At 41.4% G+C, this 15,144-nt stretch overlaps 1 protein-coding gene and 1 long non-coding RNA gene across 2 annotated transcripts in view; both read left to right on the top strand.

Annotated features, from left to right (window-relative positions):
- LOC112845291 (uncharacterized) overlaps nucleotides 1–15,144 on the top strand; it is a 273,648-nt gene that overhangs the window by 41,274 nt on the left and 217,230 nt on the right. The window lies entirely within an intron of this gene.
- LOC109199664 (uncharacterized) lies at nucleotides 1,414–2,650 on the top strand. The gene is made up of 2 exons (XR_002059973.2): nucleotides 1,414–1,493; nucleotides 2,572–2,650. It is a non-coding gene; the product is annotated as an uncharacterized LOC109199664 (long non-coding RNA).

The raw sequence follows: 15,144 nt of genomic DNA, 5'->3' as shown, positions 1-15,144 counted from the left end.
TTTCAGTTGTGCTGGCCTTCTGTCTAGTGGAAAGGTTACAAGGTCTGGCTGGGGAGCTGAGAGGTGAAACAAAGGGCAGCAGAAGCTGACACATACATATACATATAAGTAGACTCATTTAGTAGGTAAGAAGTTAAGATGTGTTTTGCTATAACTGCAAAGTTGGGGTGCATACGTGTTAGTCTGTTCCAGGAAGTACACCAGATGTCCCAGAGATAAGCGACAGCGGAGGCGAGCGTCCGAGGATGGTGACAGGAAGCACCTGGGGTCGAGCCGAAGACAATGTTCTTTTTTAAAACTATGTTAAAAGTTGTCAACAGAACGTTTGTGGTTTAGGCTGACGTATGCTGTACTGGATCTGCCTGACAACAGAAACCCTATAAAGCCTTTGTCGTGACTATTGTAAGACAGTTCGACGCTGAAATCTGCACAGCGTTCAGACTCCGCATGTGTATCCATTAAAATGCCATCTAATTGCACCCGGCCGGATCTGTGGTTATTTTTGGATTCCTCCTCAATATTTTTGAACCTTAACATCTCTTTCACAGATTCCTGCTTCACCAGGTTGGTAAAATACTTTTTATTATTATTTTAAACAAACATCAGTTACTTTTGAGTTTATTGTGTTTATTTCATGTTTTAGGTGGATCCAGTCTGAGAGTCACAGTCCGGGCTCCTCCACAAATCATGGAGTCAACCAGAATGAAACTCATGAATACAACTCTCTTCATCCTGGTCAGCACTTAAACCGATCTTTATTATCATTATTAATATTGACTTTTCATTCAGTCTCCATTAACAGGAACATTTCTTAGATTCAGTTTGTGCTCAGCAGTTTTTCAAAGAACATTTATCAAAATCCAGTTGGACAAACATCCAAATAACCAACTGACTACATGCACAAAAGATCAGAAACAAACAGGATTTTACAACCTGATTGTATCTTTAACTCGACTGAAAGAATCCACAAATGTTATTGTTTCATATCAGAACAACACAAACAGTAACACCATGATGGGTTCATGGTCTGAAAATCTCAGATTAACAAAGTACAGTAGGTGATCACTGGGAAGATGCAAATATGCCAGGAATGAGTTCAGAAAATTCCAATTTTCTTTCTTTCTTTTTTTAACGAGCATTAAACAAGATGTAAAGGGAAACATGTAAGTTGGAAGGTTAAGCTACTGAAACAGTCTTCTTGGATTTGACTTAAACACAACTAATGAAATTAAATGTGATGTGTTTACAAACATTTTTACATTTCAGGTGCAGATGAACCCCGAAACGTCACATACTCTCTTATTACACTTAAAAACTTTGGAAAGAAGAGTGAGTACACATAACACTTAGTGTAGAAATAAAAGCCTGGGACATTTTTAAAGTGTTTAAAATGTATTAATTATTTTCATGTATCTTCTCTTCATTCACAGGAAAATCAAGTCCTGCAGCTGATGCAGCAGTTTATTCTGAAGTCACATCAGGAAGCTCTCTCAGTAATTCTGCTGCCATGCAGGCTGATTTATTCTTCACATTATTAAACGTCTTCAGCTCATAATATCTTTACATGTTGGAAATCACTTTGTCTTTTTGTGCTTGTCTTACAGGCAGTGTTGGGAAGGTTACTTTTAAAATGTATTCCATTACAGAATACTGAATACATGCCCCAAAATGTATTCTGTAACGTATTCCGTTACGTTACTCAATGAGAGTAACGTATTCTGAATACTTTGGATTACTTAATATATTATCATGCTGTTTACAACTACGTGAATGTACTATTGCTGTGATTTATTACTGATACTGAAGGTCCGCGGCTCCGAACCGTAGTAAAGGGACCTCTGGCTAATACGTCGGGTTCCGTGTCGGGCTGGTAGCCGAAAACTAGCTTTACTTTGTTGTCTGGGTCAACTTTGCTTGCCAGAGACAGAGAGAGGCGTTGAAAGGCTTCTCCAACAGAACTTATTTTTTCCGGAGGAAAACACGAACACAGTGTACAGTCAAGTCTTAATAGCTTACTTACAAATGGGCTCGTCAGGCACTCTTCTTGGCTGCAGTGGTTATTATTATATTTACATGCTTCCAGCTCCCGTTTTTGCTCCGTGACAGCTCGGACTTTTCCTTTCTCTCCCTTCCTCGCTCACAGACACATAACGGGTATGGCAGTCCATTCTCCCTGCAGCACGGACTACACTGCCCATGAGGCTACATTCTTTAGGGCCATGCCTGTAGCATTCTGCCTTTTAGCTTAGCACAACAACAACAACAAAAAAGCGCTCTCTCACCCAGGAAACACGCAGAGAGAGAGCGCGTCACCCTGTAACCATGGCAACCGTAACGCTGCCGCCTGGAACAACAGAACGTAGCTGTCAAACAAACCCAAACAGTCCTGACCCGCGACAATATGAAACAGGGAAGTACCGCCGTGTAATCCATTTATTTCAACAAAGTAACTGTATTCTGAATACCACCTTTTTAAACGGTAACTGTAACGGAATACAGTTACTCATATTTTGTATTCTAAATACGTAACGGCGGTACATGTATTCCGTTACTCCCCAACACTGCTTACAGGTCAGTGAGGAGAGCTGTAGCAGCAAAGCCAAGAAGAAGCTTTTTATGAAGCCACTCTTGCTCCTCTGCTCCCCAAATATCAGACATGCTCAGCTTTATGTACAGTTACAATATTAAATCATAATATCATATAGACATAATGCTCTCTTTTAGTATAAAACAAGTGGAGGTGCATTCATGCTCTCTATATTCAGTTATTTTTATAAAGATTTTGTAATAAACCTTGAATGTATCTAACATGTTCCAACAGCAGTGAGAACAAAGTGTGAAATATGTGATCTTTAGTATCTGACAGCACAACTTAAAGTCAGTGTTTGCAGTGTTTCACAAGTAAATACTGATATGGGACCAACAAATACTTTAACTGTGTTTGTCTAAAGATCTTACATTATATAAATAAGAATTACATCATAGGCAATGAATAAATGTGAATATATATCATGTATGTAGTTAAAAGGTAGAAATAAAATCTTTTTAAATTTGAACATTTTGTCGATTTTTGTTTCCTGTATGAGATTATCCACAAACCAACAACACAACCAGGTTGAAACTGTGTTATCATGGAAACCTAAAATAAGCGGATGTAAGTATTATTTGCAAAGCAATCAAATAATAATGCAGAGTATGACAGCAGCCTGCATGTATCTGGACAGAGGACTATGAAGTAGAACATCTATATGAAAGATTGTATGGAGACAGAATATCACAGAGTACTGAAGCTCTGCATCAATCATAGAAAACATGACTCAGGGAAGTAGAAGTATTACAATTCATTAATACGATACAAACATCAGAGCTAAAAATCCAGACAGGTTCACTAGAGAACAAGACAGAAATAAAATGTCTCTTTGACCCTGTGGAAGCTCATTCTTTAGTCACAGGTGGGATCCTGTCAGGAGGAGGGCACAGGTCAGCCTCCTGTTCAGTCAGGTATAAACTTAACCAGCTGGGTCGAGCTAGCTTGCCATTTTTCTGCAAAATCAGCATGATGGTGATAAACACTACTGATCATATGCTCTAACACCTCAGCTAGTATGTGCTGAGGGTTTTCCCTCTTCAGTATGAGTCATGACCTTGTCTTATAAAGTAGGTGTAGATAACAGTAATGTTATGTTTGTCCATACTGCCTGCTGTTGCTGCTGTTATGGAGGTTTCCAGCAGATGTCGTCGTTGTTCTAAGTTGGCTATGTGTGCTTCCGGTTACCTGTGTACGAAGGTTCATGTTGGCTGCCAATAAATGCCTGCCATAGAGTTACAGCGGACTGATTATTATAAGCAAACCTACATGATGTCAGAAGTGGGATGGTTTACGAAGCCTGCACAGTCCAAAAAGAAAAGGGGAGCCAGTAAGGACGATGGAAAAAGCAATCTCCGCACAATATGGCGGATGGATTCCGGCGCCCAGATCCTCTCATCTTTGACGGCAATGTCACTGAAAACTGGCATTAAGTTCGAGCGTGAATATGACATCTTTATCGCCGCTGCCCATAGTGACAAAAATGCTAAGACTAAGGCCTATATACTCCTCAATCTGGTGGGACCAGAGGCCATTGAAAGAGAGTGATCATTCACGTATGCCCCCGCAGTCATATCAGCTGAAGGCGCAGTTGAAGTCGCCGCAGAATCGAGGGAAGACCCCGCATGTCTATAAAGAAACTTCAGGGAGATCTGCAACCCAGAGACCAATGTCATAATGGAGAGGCATAACTTTAATAAAAGACAACAGAAACCGAGTGAAACCAATGAAGCATATGTGAGCACATTAAAGAACATGGCCAGAACCTGCAGCTGTGGTGCACTAGAAGACAAGCTAATCAGAGACAGATTAGTTTGTGGTATAACCAGTGACAGCGTCAGACGTTCCCTGCTTAAAGAGACGGAACTCACACTTGCCAAAGTGGTGCACATATGCCAAATAAGCAAGCTCACAGATCAACATAGCAAAGACCTCTCTAGACCAAAGCATATTACATCTACTAGTGTGGGCACTGAACATATTAAACATGGCAAGTTCAAAAGGAAAACAAATAGACCCCTAATGAACATTCAAAATTGCAGAAACTGTGGAGGTTCATATCCAGCCAAACAGGAGCAATGTCCTGCTTTCAGACAACAGTGTCACATCTGGAAAAATTACAATCATTACAAAAAACAAGGCAGATCAGCAAAACCACATCAAAGAGGCAAACAAGTGAACCAAATTTCAGAGGATACTGACCCAGACAGTGATGAGACATTTTGCATTGAGCACCTAATAATGAAGGGTGAGAACAATCACACAAAAAAAGGATACTGCACAGTCAAAGTCTTTGATAAGGCCCTCAAAGTAAAGGTAGACCCTGGGGCAAAGTGCAAAGTAATCTCATTAGACACTTACAGAAACATCAGCAACAACAAAACCCTACATACGTCACAAAAACAGGTAAATCTCATTGCTTTCGGAGGCACGAAGTCCACAGGCACAGTTACTCTGAAGTGCAAGCTAGCTGGACAGTTATATGACCTGCAATTCCAAGTTGTAAACACGATGTGCAATCCATTATTGGATTAAAGGACAGCGTGTGAATGAAACTGGTTAGTTTCAGCAAGGAAGTCTACCATGTTTACACAGATCAGGAGGAGACACTGGCACAGAAAGTGTTTCACGAATACGCAGACCTGTTTAAAGATGAAGTCGGTGACTTACAATTTAATTCAATTTTATTTATATAGCGCCAAATCACAACAGCAGTCTCCTCAAGGCGCTTTATATTGTACAGCAGATACAGAGAAAAACCCAACAATCATATGACCCCCTATGAGCAAGCACTTTGGCGACAGTGAGAAGGAAAAACTCCCTTTTAACAGGAAGAAACCTCCGACAGAACCAGGCTCAGGGAGGGGCGGGGCCATCTGCTGTGATCGGTTGGGGTGAGAGAAGGAAAACAGGATAAAGACATGCTGTGGAAGAGAGACAGAGATTAATAACAGATATGATTCGATGCAGAGATGTCTATTAACATATAGTGAGTGAGAAAGGTGACTGGAAAGGAAAAACTCAATGCATCATGGGAGTCCCCCAGCAGCCTATAACTATTTCAGCATAACTAAGGGAGGATTCAGGGTCACCTGGTCCAGCCCTAACTATATGCTTTAGCAAAAAGGAAAATTTTAAGCCTAATCTTGAAAGTAGAGATAGTGTCTGTCTCCCGAATCCAAACTGGAAGCTGGTTCCACAGAAGAGGGGCCTGAAAACTGAAGGCTCTCCCTCCCATTCTACTTTTAAATACTCTAGGAACAACAAGTAGGCCTGCAGAGCGAGAGCGAAGTGCTCTAATGGGGTGATATGGTACTACAAGGTCATTAAGATAAGATGGGGCCTGATTATTTAAGACCTTGTATGTGTGGAGCAGGATTTTGAATTCAATTCTGGATTTAACAGGAAGCCAATGAAGGGAAGCCAATGCAGGAGAAATATGCTCTCTCTTTCTAGTCCCTGTCAGTACCCTTGCTGCAGCATTTTGGATTAGCTGAAGGCTTTTCAGCGAGTTTTTAGGACTTCCTGATAATAAAGAATTACAGTAGTCCAGCCTGGAAGTAATAAATGCATGAACTAGTTTTTCAGCATCACTAAGAGACAGGATATTTCTAATTTTAGAGATGTTGCGCAAATGGAAGAAAGCAGTCTTACATATTTGTTTAATATGTGCGCTGAAGGACATGTCCTGTAACCTACTCAAAGAAACTCACTCCAAACGTGTCACCTGTCGTCAACCCTCCTGCACGTTCCTGTTCCCATGCAGAAAAGAATTAAAGAGGAACTCTAAAGAATACAGGTCTTGGGAGTAATTGAACCAGTGGAGAAGCCCACAGAATGGGTATCCAACATGGTTGCAACACAAAAAGAATACCGATGATGTTCGTATCTGTATTGATCCAAGGGATCTGAACGAGGCACTAATCCGACCTCAACATCCCATGCGAACTGTGGAGGAAGTAGCTGGTCAGATGTCTGGAGCAACCATCTTCTCAGTTCTGGATGCAAAGAGCTCCTTCTGGCAAATCAAATTAGATCCTGCCTCATCTCTTCTCACTACATTTGCAACAGCTTTTGGCAGATTCAAATTCTTGAGGATTCCCTTTAGTATCAACACCACTTCTGAAGTCTTCCAGAGAGCCATGGAACAGATATTCATGGGATATCCATGCACAGTGATTGTGGACGACATCCTAATGGGAAGAAACGGAATAGAGGAGCATGACAAAAATCTGAAAAAAAGTCCTGGAGCGGGCCAGACAAGTAAAACTCAGACTTAATCCAAAAAAGTTCAGACTCAAAGAAGTGAGCTACATGGGAGACATATTCGCTGATGAAGGACTAAAAGCAGATCCAACTAAAATCACCATGATCAATGAAATGCCACCACCAGGGAACAAGACGTCTCTCCAACGTTTCCTGGGAATGATCAATCACCTGGGCAAGTTCATCCTGAACTTAAGTGAACTGTCAGCACCACTTTGTCAGTTGCTTCACAAGGATGTGTTGTGGAGCTGGACTCAACATCAGCAGGAAGCTTTCAAAAAACTTAAAGCGTGCCTCAACAGCCCACCAATACTTGAATACTATGACATGCACAAAACAGTGACTCTCAACAGTGACATGTGATGCTTCCCAGCATGGTCTAGGAGCTGCATGCCTTCAGGACGACAAACGTGTGGCGTATGCATCAAGAACTTTAACTCGAACAGAGAGAAGATACGCTCAGATAGAAAAGGAGTTACTAGCTGTAGTTTTCGCATGTTACAGGTTTTATGACTTCATCTACAGAAAGCCAGTGGTGATTGAAACTGACCACCAGCCTGTGGTCACAATCCAAAACAAAACTTTCCACACAGTTCCAGCACAGCTACAATGCATGATGCTACGATTACAAAAGTTCAACTTGACTCTTGTATACAAGAAAGGCAAACACATTTACATCGCAGACACACTCTCTCGCACACCAACACTGGATGAGGAACCTCTAAAGCAAGAGGGGCGCAACTTCAAGGTAATGTCACTTCTGCTCATCTCACCAAGACGCCTACAAGAGCTTGCTGAACACACCTCGAAGGACGCTACTCTACAGACACTTGCTCTTTACGTCCAGCAGGGGTGGCCAAAACAAGTGAGTAGTGTACCTATAGAAATCAAACCATTCTTCAGCTACCACTGTCGATTAACTAATCATCGACAACAATGTCATTATGAAAGGCAAAAGAGCCATCGTTCCAGCATCACTACATGAAACCTATATACAGGAACTACACAAGGGACATCCAGGCATGGAGTCTACAAAAAGGAGAGCAAAGTGTGTTCTGGTTGAAAATAAACTCTGACATTGAGAACAAAGTCAAATCATGCAGCATTTGCAACAGTCTAAAGCCTCACCAACAAAAACAACCCCTGAAACTACAGCAAATTCCTGATCTTCCCTGGTCCATCACAGCCACAGACATATTCGAATGGGACAACCGCCACTACCTTGTGCTCATGGATTCGTATTGTGGATGGTTTGAAATAGATAACCTTGAAAACCTAACATCTGCCTCAGTCATTAACAAACTCAAACGCCACTTCTCAGTACATGGGATACCACGGAAACTGCACTCAAACAATGGCACCCAGTTCACCAGCCAGACCTTTTGTGAGTTTGCCACACACTGGGAGTTTGCAGCCCTGAGCTTCCTCAGTCAAATGGACTCAGTGAAAGAGCTTTCCGGAGTGCTGCCAGACTCATTGAAACATCAAAAAGAGATGGAACTGATTTCTATTTGAACCTGTTACATCTACGCAACACGTCACGAGACAACACTCTTGGCTCACCAGCACAGAGGCTGCTATCAAGGCAAACACGGTCAACCCTTCCTGTGTGCAAAAAACTGTTAACACCAACAGCAAAAGTGACAACCACTATCAGCTGCTCAGTCTATTAACACCAAACCAGTTGGTGAGATTACAAACACAGAGATGACATGACAAAATTGGAGTTGCAAGTAAGGTATGTGCTGAACCTGGCTCTTATGTAGTTGAATCAGACAGAAAGGAATACAGGTGCCACAGTATCTGCCTGTGAGTGAACCTCAACCAGAAAAGCTTGCTACAACACAAAATGAATTGGACACATCTCAACAAGCGGATGAAACTGAACCCGATAAAGCACAAACCAAAAAACGTGAAACGATTCAAGTTCAACTCGATGCACCACAACTTGGCACAAAAAAGTCAGAACAAGTGATCAAGGACAGAAAAACGCACACTTAAAAAATGCCAAGTACGCTCTGATGACAACTTGTACCAAACCAGATCTGGTAGAGTGTCTAAACCAAATAGTAAATACCTGGACTAAAAGCACAACTGATGCTGTATTTTCTGTTTTTAAAAGTGTTTTCTCTCATGTTATGTTGTGAAGTTGCATTTATGACAATGATTACCGTCAATTTCTTTTGACATATGAACCTTTATTTTTTGTGTAATTCACAACCTGTCAAGTGTATGTCATCCAGATATGGGCCAGGCCTGGCATAGATGGCACTGTTTATGCGATGGCATGCCATATCTGGCCTGGTTGTGGTTTGGTGTATGTGGCCCAGGCCCATAGACAACAGGTCTTCCCTGGATCCAGCATCAAGCTGGCACTTTTGACTGACTGGTGTCATGGCAGGCAGTATGTCAACCAGATGTGGGCCAGGTCTGGCAATGATGACACTATTTATGTTCCTATTTTCCTTTTTTAGCTAGAAGACCCAAATGCCATGTTACAATACTATACTGCTATGGTAGCCAACGTTTTAAATGCAGGAGCCTTTGGTTTCATTCTATAATACTAGACTTATTTTTCTATGAAGGTTTGAAGTTTAAGGGTGTTTAAACAAGAGACAAAAGTGTGAAAATGTTCATGCCTGTATGAGAAAAGTGTATAAACTGTGTAGTCTATAATAATTTAAATATTAATAAAGTTGGTTTCTTCATGGATTTCACCTGTCACGGTTATTTTTGGAACGTAACTCCCGCAATAAACGAGGGACCACTGTATCGGTATTTCTGTTCCTGTAATTGTCAAGATGCAAGTTAGTTATTATATATGTAAGTATGAAGAATTATTACTTAAATAGCTGCAAAAAAAAGCTTCTACACAAAGAAATGTCATTTCACCTGAAACATTCGTCTCAGTTCAAACCTTTCAATAACAGTTACCTGTGTGCAAACTGGTGGCATTACCTGAATACGCTCAACATTATTTATCCATTCTATTCTCCACATCAGGAAGCTTACTTATTCTGTTTTCAATTTATTGCTACCCGACACCTTGCCAACTGAACATTTGAAGTCATCTATTGTCCACATCAGAGAGACACCAGTGTTCAAGGTAGGTCCTGTAACAGGCTCTAAGTGTCAGTGTGGATATACAGATATAGCTCCTTGTCCCAGATTGTCACAGCTTCCAAGTACAATCAGTGGACTGTGTTTACAACTGGTGGCCAATAGAGGGAGACATTAATCCATTTATAATTAATTGTTCCCACAAAAAAATTGGAAGAAATGTATAAATGAAACACACAGGATTGCACTCACACACCATTAATTTTTCAGTGTTTTGTTGCTGTTCTGAGAGCAATTGACAACATACAAAGATGGAAAACCTGAAGCGGAGAGAGCAGCAGCAACAGAAGAGGATCAATGAGCAGCTGTGACATCGACCGAGTCAGAAAGAACATGAACTCAGAGATTTCTCGTTTGTGGATTTATATTAATTATCCTCGTTCTGTTGTTGTGTGGCTACTGAATTGGTGAAACCTTTCTTATTGATTATTGGCTGACAGTGATTCATAACATCTGATGTTGTGACACAACATGTTAAATAAACTGTGTACAAAACAACATCACAAGTTTAATCATTTTTACTGATCCATGTTTTTACAGGTTATTGCAACACACATCTCTCCTTTTGAACATCATAACCACACTTTACATTTTCATCATCAGATTAACGTGAACTCATCACTGTGATAATATTTAGGAAAGAACAATATAATAATGTAAAAAGGTCAGTGATAGGTTCATAGCTTAAACCTATTCGCTGGAACGTTGAAGACAATGTAATTACACAGCAAAAGCATTGAACACCAAGTAGGCAAAGTTCGTACTCATGCATGAGGGAGACCGGACCGGAGCCAGATGTCGTTCCACCCACTTGGCCTCCGTCGGACTCTCAGCCAGGTTCCCCATAGCACTCCTTTTATTGTGGTTACATGAATATGCATAGGTTCATTAACATATAACGGCTTACATAGGTATGCATGTGAACAAAGAGTACCTTGTGTGTGTGTGTGTGTGTGTGTGTGTGTGTGTGTGTGTGTGTGTGTGTGTGTGTGTGTGTGTATGTGTATGTGTGTATCTGTGTGTGGGGGTCAAACTGTGACCCCAGGAAGACTCCCCAGAGCCGTCCATCTAAACAAAAGGCACTTAGCCTAAAACAGATATAGATACGTTTGTCCTACCATAAAACAATAAGACAAGGTACGACATCTCCCATACTCCTAAAATGTGGGTGTGAAAGTCAGAGAGCTCTGAAATGCACACAAAGCTTGCAGACTATTAAGGATCAAACCTCTACCAATCTACACCTAATTATAAAACTCTAAGAATATATAAGTAGATATTTCTAAGCATAAATGGCAATCACAATACAAATCTAACAGTCAGACAGCAGCCTCACATCTTCAACACCTTTTTATCTTTGTCACATTTTAAATTGTATTTATTCTTTTCTTCTTTTCAGGTCCATAAAAAGAAGTGGACATTAACAAGTCATGTCCAACATTCACCTTTAACACAATCTTACCTTTTGTGTATTTTAATAATTCTATTTTCTTTGTTTCTTTTTTATATAAACTTTGTTTTCAAGCTCTGAATCAGCCGTCGTGGCTTTACAGATATTTTTTAAGATGGAAAAATACAAACTACACCCAACTCTTTTACTGATTCCTATTCTGCTGATAACCACCTGACCATCCTCACACTCTGCTGGTAAGCTTGGTGGTTTGGACACCATACATAGTCTTTGTTTTTCTACCCAGGTAGACAAAACTGTAGATTATTTTGGTAAATGCAAAACTCTTCAGCACACCGGAAAATAAATACAGTGATGTGTTTTATTTAACAAGCAATAAACAGTAAAAATACAGGATCAAACTGCAAATAAGACAATACAGAGTAACGTCTTTGTTGCTCCGAGCAGACTGTGATGCCTGCATGTGTATAAAGACTGTTGTTGGTTATGTATGTTCTGCCGCAGGTTTATTTTTATCTGCAGAAAATCAGACTCTCTCTCTTTGTTTCTCTGAGCAGACTGTGATGACTGTATATGTGTAAAAGACTGTTGTAGGTTTATTTTTATCTGCAGAAAATCAGAGACCACAAAATTTCTGTCTGGGCCTCCAAGAAAAGAGGAAATGCAGCCTGTGGTTTCAGCCTGAAGTCTAACGTTTGTCTTCTTTAAAGTCAACACAGCACAGTGCAAATGTGCAGGTATGACAATGTGTGAAAACAGGTTAAAAGTAGCTTTATTGTGGTGATGACACATGCTGGACTAAAGAATAAATAAATGTGGTCATGAGGAGAAACTGAAAAGCTTGTTTCTCACGCTCATGTCTTTAAGAGTCTCTGCATGGACGTGCTGTAAATGTTCATTTATCTCTGAAATAAATAAAATCATCCATCACTCTCTCTGTCAACAAAATCATATACAGATATGTTTTTCTTCTTACTGCAACTTCCAAACAGGCCAGTTCCTCACAGTATAACACAAAACTCCAAAGTATAATCACTGCTTTGTAACCAACAGAGGAGTCCACACGTTTTTAGGCCTTTTTAGACTCCATGAAGCTTTATAACTACCTCTACTACTGAAACATTTGCACGTGTATAAATGTATAAGGTGCAAATAAGCTAAAAACATGAAGTTACATCATAGTGTATCTTAATATGTCACCTATAAAATCTCGGTTTCTGGCATTGAACGTCAACCTGCTGGTAGACAGCTCTAAACACCGTATCAGAACATCTTGGATTTTGTTGAGAAGGTGAACAATGTCATTATGGAGGCAGATGAAACAATGCTCCCAGTGCCGAGGCAGTGGCTTCAACCCAGGCCCAATGAAGGGGAGGCTTATGTCACAGAGCAGGTGGTGGTGGAGCAGTTCATTGTGGATACTGCAGGATGGGTCCACCTCCACTGCCCAGCCAGTTTGTACCCTGCCATGACCCTGGCTGAAGGATTCCTCTCGGCATGGCCGAGGGAGGCGGCTGAGCAGCCACAAATGATGAACTTCTGGACCGGTGAGGCACTGAGAGAGAGATGAGAGAAATAAGAGATAGCCTTTATTTTTCAGTTGCAGTTGCCCACAACCAAGATGACGGACCTTGCTGATCGTACATACAATACACAAACAGCACATTGGGGAGACAGGTCAGGCTAGGTAGTAAGGGGGGAAAAAACACATCCAAATGTGTACCACAAAAGGATAATCCAGGAATGCACAGATATCAACACACCACACAATAAAACACAGACAAGCAACATGGGAGAATATTACAGTGTGTATAGCTGATCTGGGACCGCTGCAATCTTCAATCGCCCCTCCAGCTGATCCGCTGTCCACATCGGATGGGAGGTAAGCACAGGAGGAGGCGTTGGATTCGGGGCAGGGAGGGTGATAGTGCTTATCAGTATCAGTGTACATGTTTCGTGCGTGCATGTGTGTGTGTGTGTGTATCCCGTGTTCAGCTGAGAGGAAGTGTCACTACGCCCGGTTAAGCGAAGGTCAACAGTCTCCAGTGGACCCAGGTGGCCTTGAAGGAGGCACAAAGACTCGCTGCTCGCTTTTTCACCACACTGGATTTGACAAAGGGCTACTGGCTGATTAATTTATCTGTAGAGTCCAAGGAAAAAACTGCCTTCTCCACTCCATACAGTTTGTACCAATTTGTCACACTTCCATTCAGCTTATTCAGGCCCCCCACCACCTCCCAGCGCCTCATGGACCGGATACTGCGTCCACACACTTGCATATGTTGCCGCCTATTTGGATGATGTCATCATCCACAGTGACATGTGGGCAGAGCATGTGCAGTGGGCTGCAGTCCTGAAGTCCCTGAGGCAGGTGGGGCTCACAGCCAGCTTGAAGAAGTGTGTGGTTGGAAAGACAGAGGTACAGTATCTGGGGTACCACTTGGGAGGCAGGCAGGTGCATCTACAGATGGATAAAACGGCAGGCATCGCATCCTGCCTGCACCCCAAGACTTAAAAAGAGGTGAGGCAGTTCTTGGGGCTAGCTGGTATTGAGAATAGAAATATTTTACTGCTATTATTTGCTGCTATTTTTATAATCATCATTACCATTTTATGTTAATAGTGATGTTGCATTCAGATGCATTCAGATGTTCAAATATATTGGTATTATATTAGTCTTTATTACAGGAGCAGTTATAACCACTTTAAACTGTGGAGTTGAATCTATAATTTTAAATGTTTTTCAATGCTCCTATATAATAATCTTAAATGTTTCTGTGTAGACTGCAGGGACAGGAAATACACTGTGCAGGCTGACAGGAAATGGCAGGTTCTGCAGAAGTGAAACCGAAAGCAGAGTGAGTGCAAGTTAAGAGCAGGGTGTTTTATTATGCATTTATCTTTGATTTAAGCTTTAAGTAGTTGGATTAGATTGAAACATTGGTTTTATATATTTCACATATAAGTCAAGATCAGTACACACAGGATGGCTTTAGCCTGGTTGCCTAAGTTGAGGTCAACTAAGGTGCAGAGAGCATCTGCGCACAGACAGACGTGACATACACATACAGACACATATAGTGAGAGGTCATGACACGTACGCAGTACACAGCACACACGCGCCCCCGCACGTGCACGCACACACAAATTAGAGAGACTCATTTAGTAGGCAAGAGTTGAAATACGTTTTGCTAGGGCTGCAAAGTCGAGGTGTACGTGTTAGTCTGTTCAAGGAACACCAGATGTCCCAGGAGATAAGCGACAGCGAAGACAGCTGACAGGAAGCACCTGGCGTTGACCCGAAGAAGATGTTCTGTTTTAAACTATGTTAAAAGTCATTGTGGTTTTGAGTGACGTATGCTTTGTTTGAGTCTGCCTGACAACAGGAAGACTGCCAACTCTATAAAACCTTTGTTTAATCATTGTAAGTTCAGTTCGACGCTGAAATCTGCACAGCGGTCGGACTCACACATGTGTATTCATTAAAATGTCGTCTAAATTGCACACGCCTGGATCTGTGGTTATTTTTGGATTCCTCTCTCAACATTGAACCCTAACATTTGGGGGCTCGTTCCGGTGAGAGAGAGGTAGATGGGGTAGATGGAGAGATCCGGGGTCCGTGGTAATTGGACGGGCAGACGGTAATCAGTGGTGAAAGTGAGCAGGCATTCCCCGGGGCATTTAAAGGTAAGACACTGCCTGTTGAAATATATTTCCAAAAGGTGTCACATTGGGCATGTCAAATTAAAAGCCTGGTCAC

Source organism: Oreochromis niloticus, unplaced genomic scaffold (genome assembly GCF_001858045.2).
Source record: "Oreochromis niloticus isolate F11D_XX unplaced genomic scaffold, O_niloticus_UMD_NMBU tig00006606_pilon_6612427-7070595, whole genome shotgun sequence".
Classification (NCBI taxonomy): Eukaryota; Metazoa; Chordata; class Actinopteri; order Cichliformes; family Cichlidae; genus Oreochromis; species Oreochromis niloticus.
The sequence above is the reverse complement of the archived record's forward strand: the minus strand, read 5'-3'. Positions and strand labels throughout refer to the sequence as shown.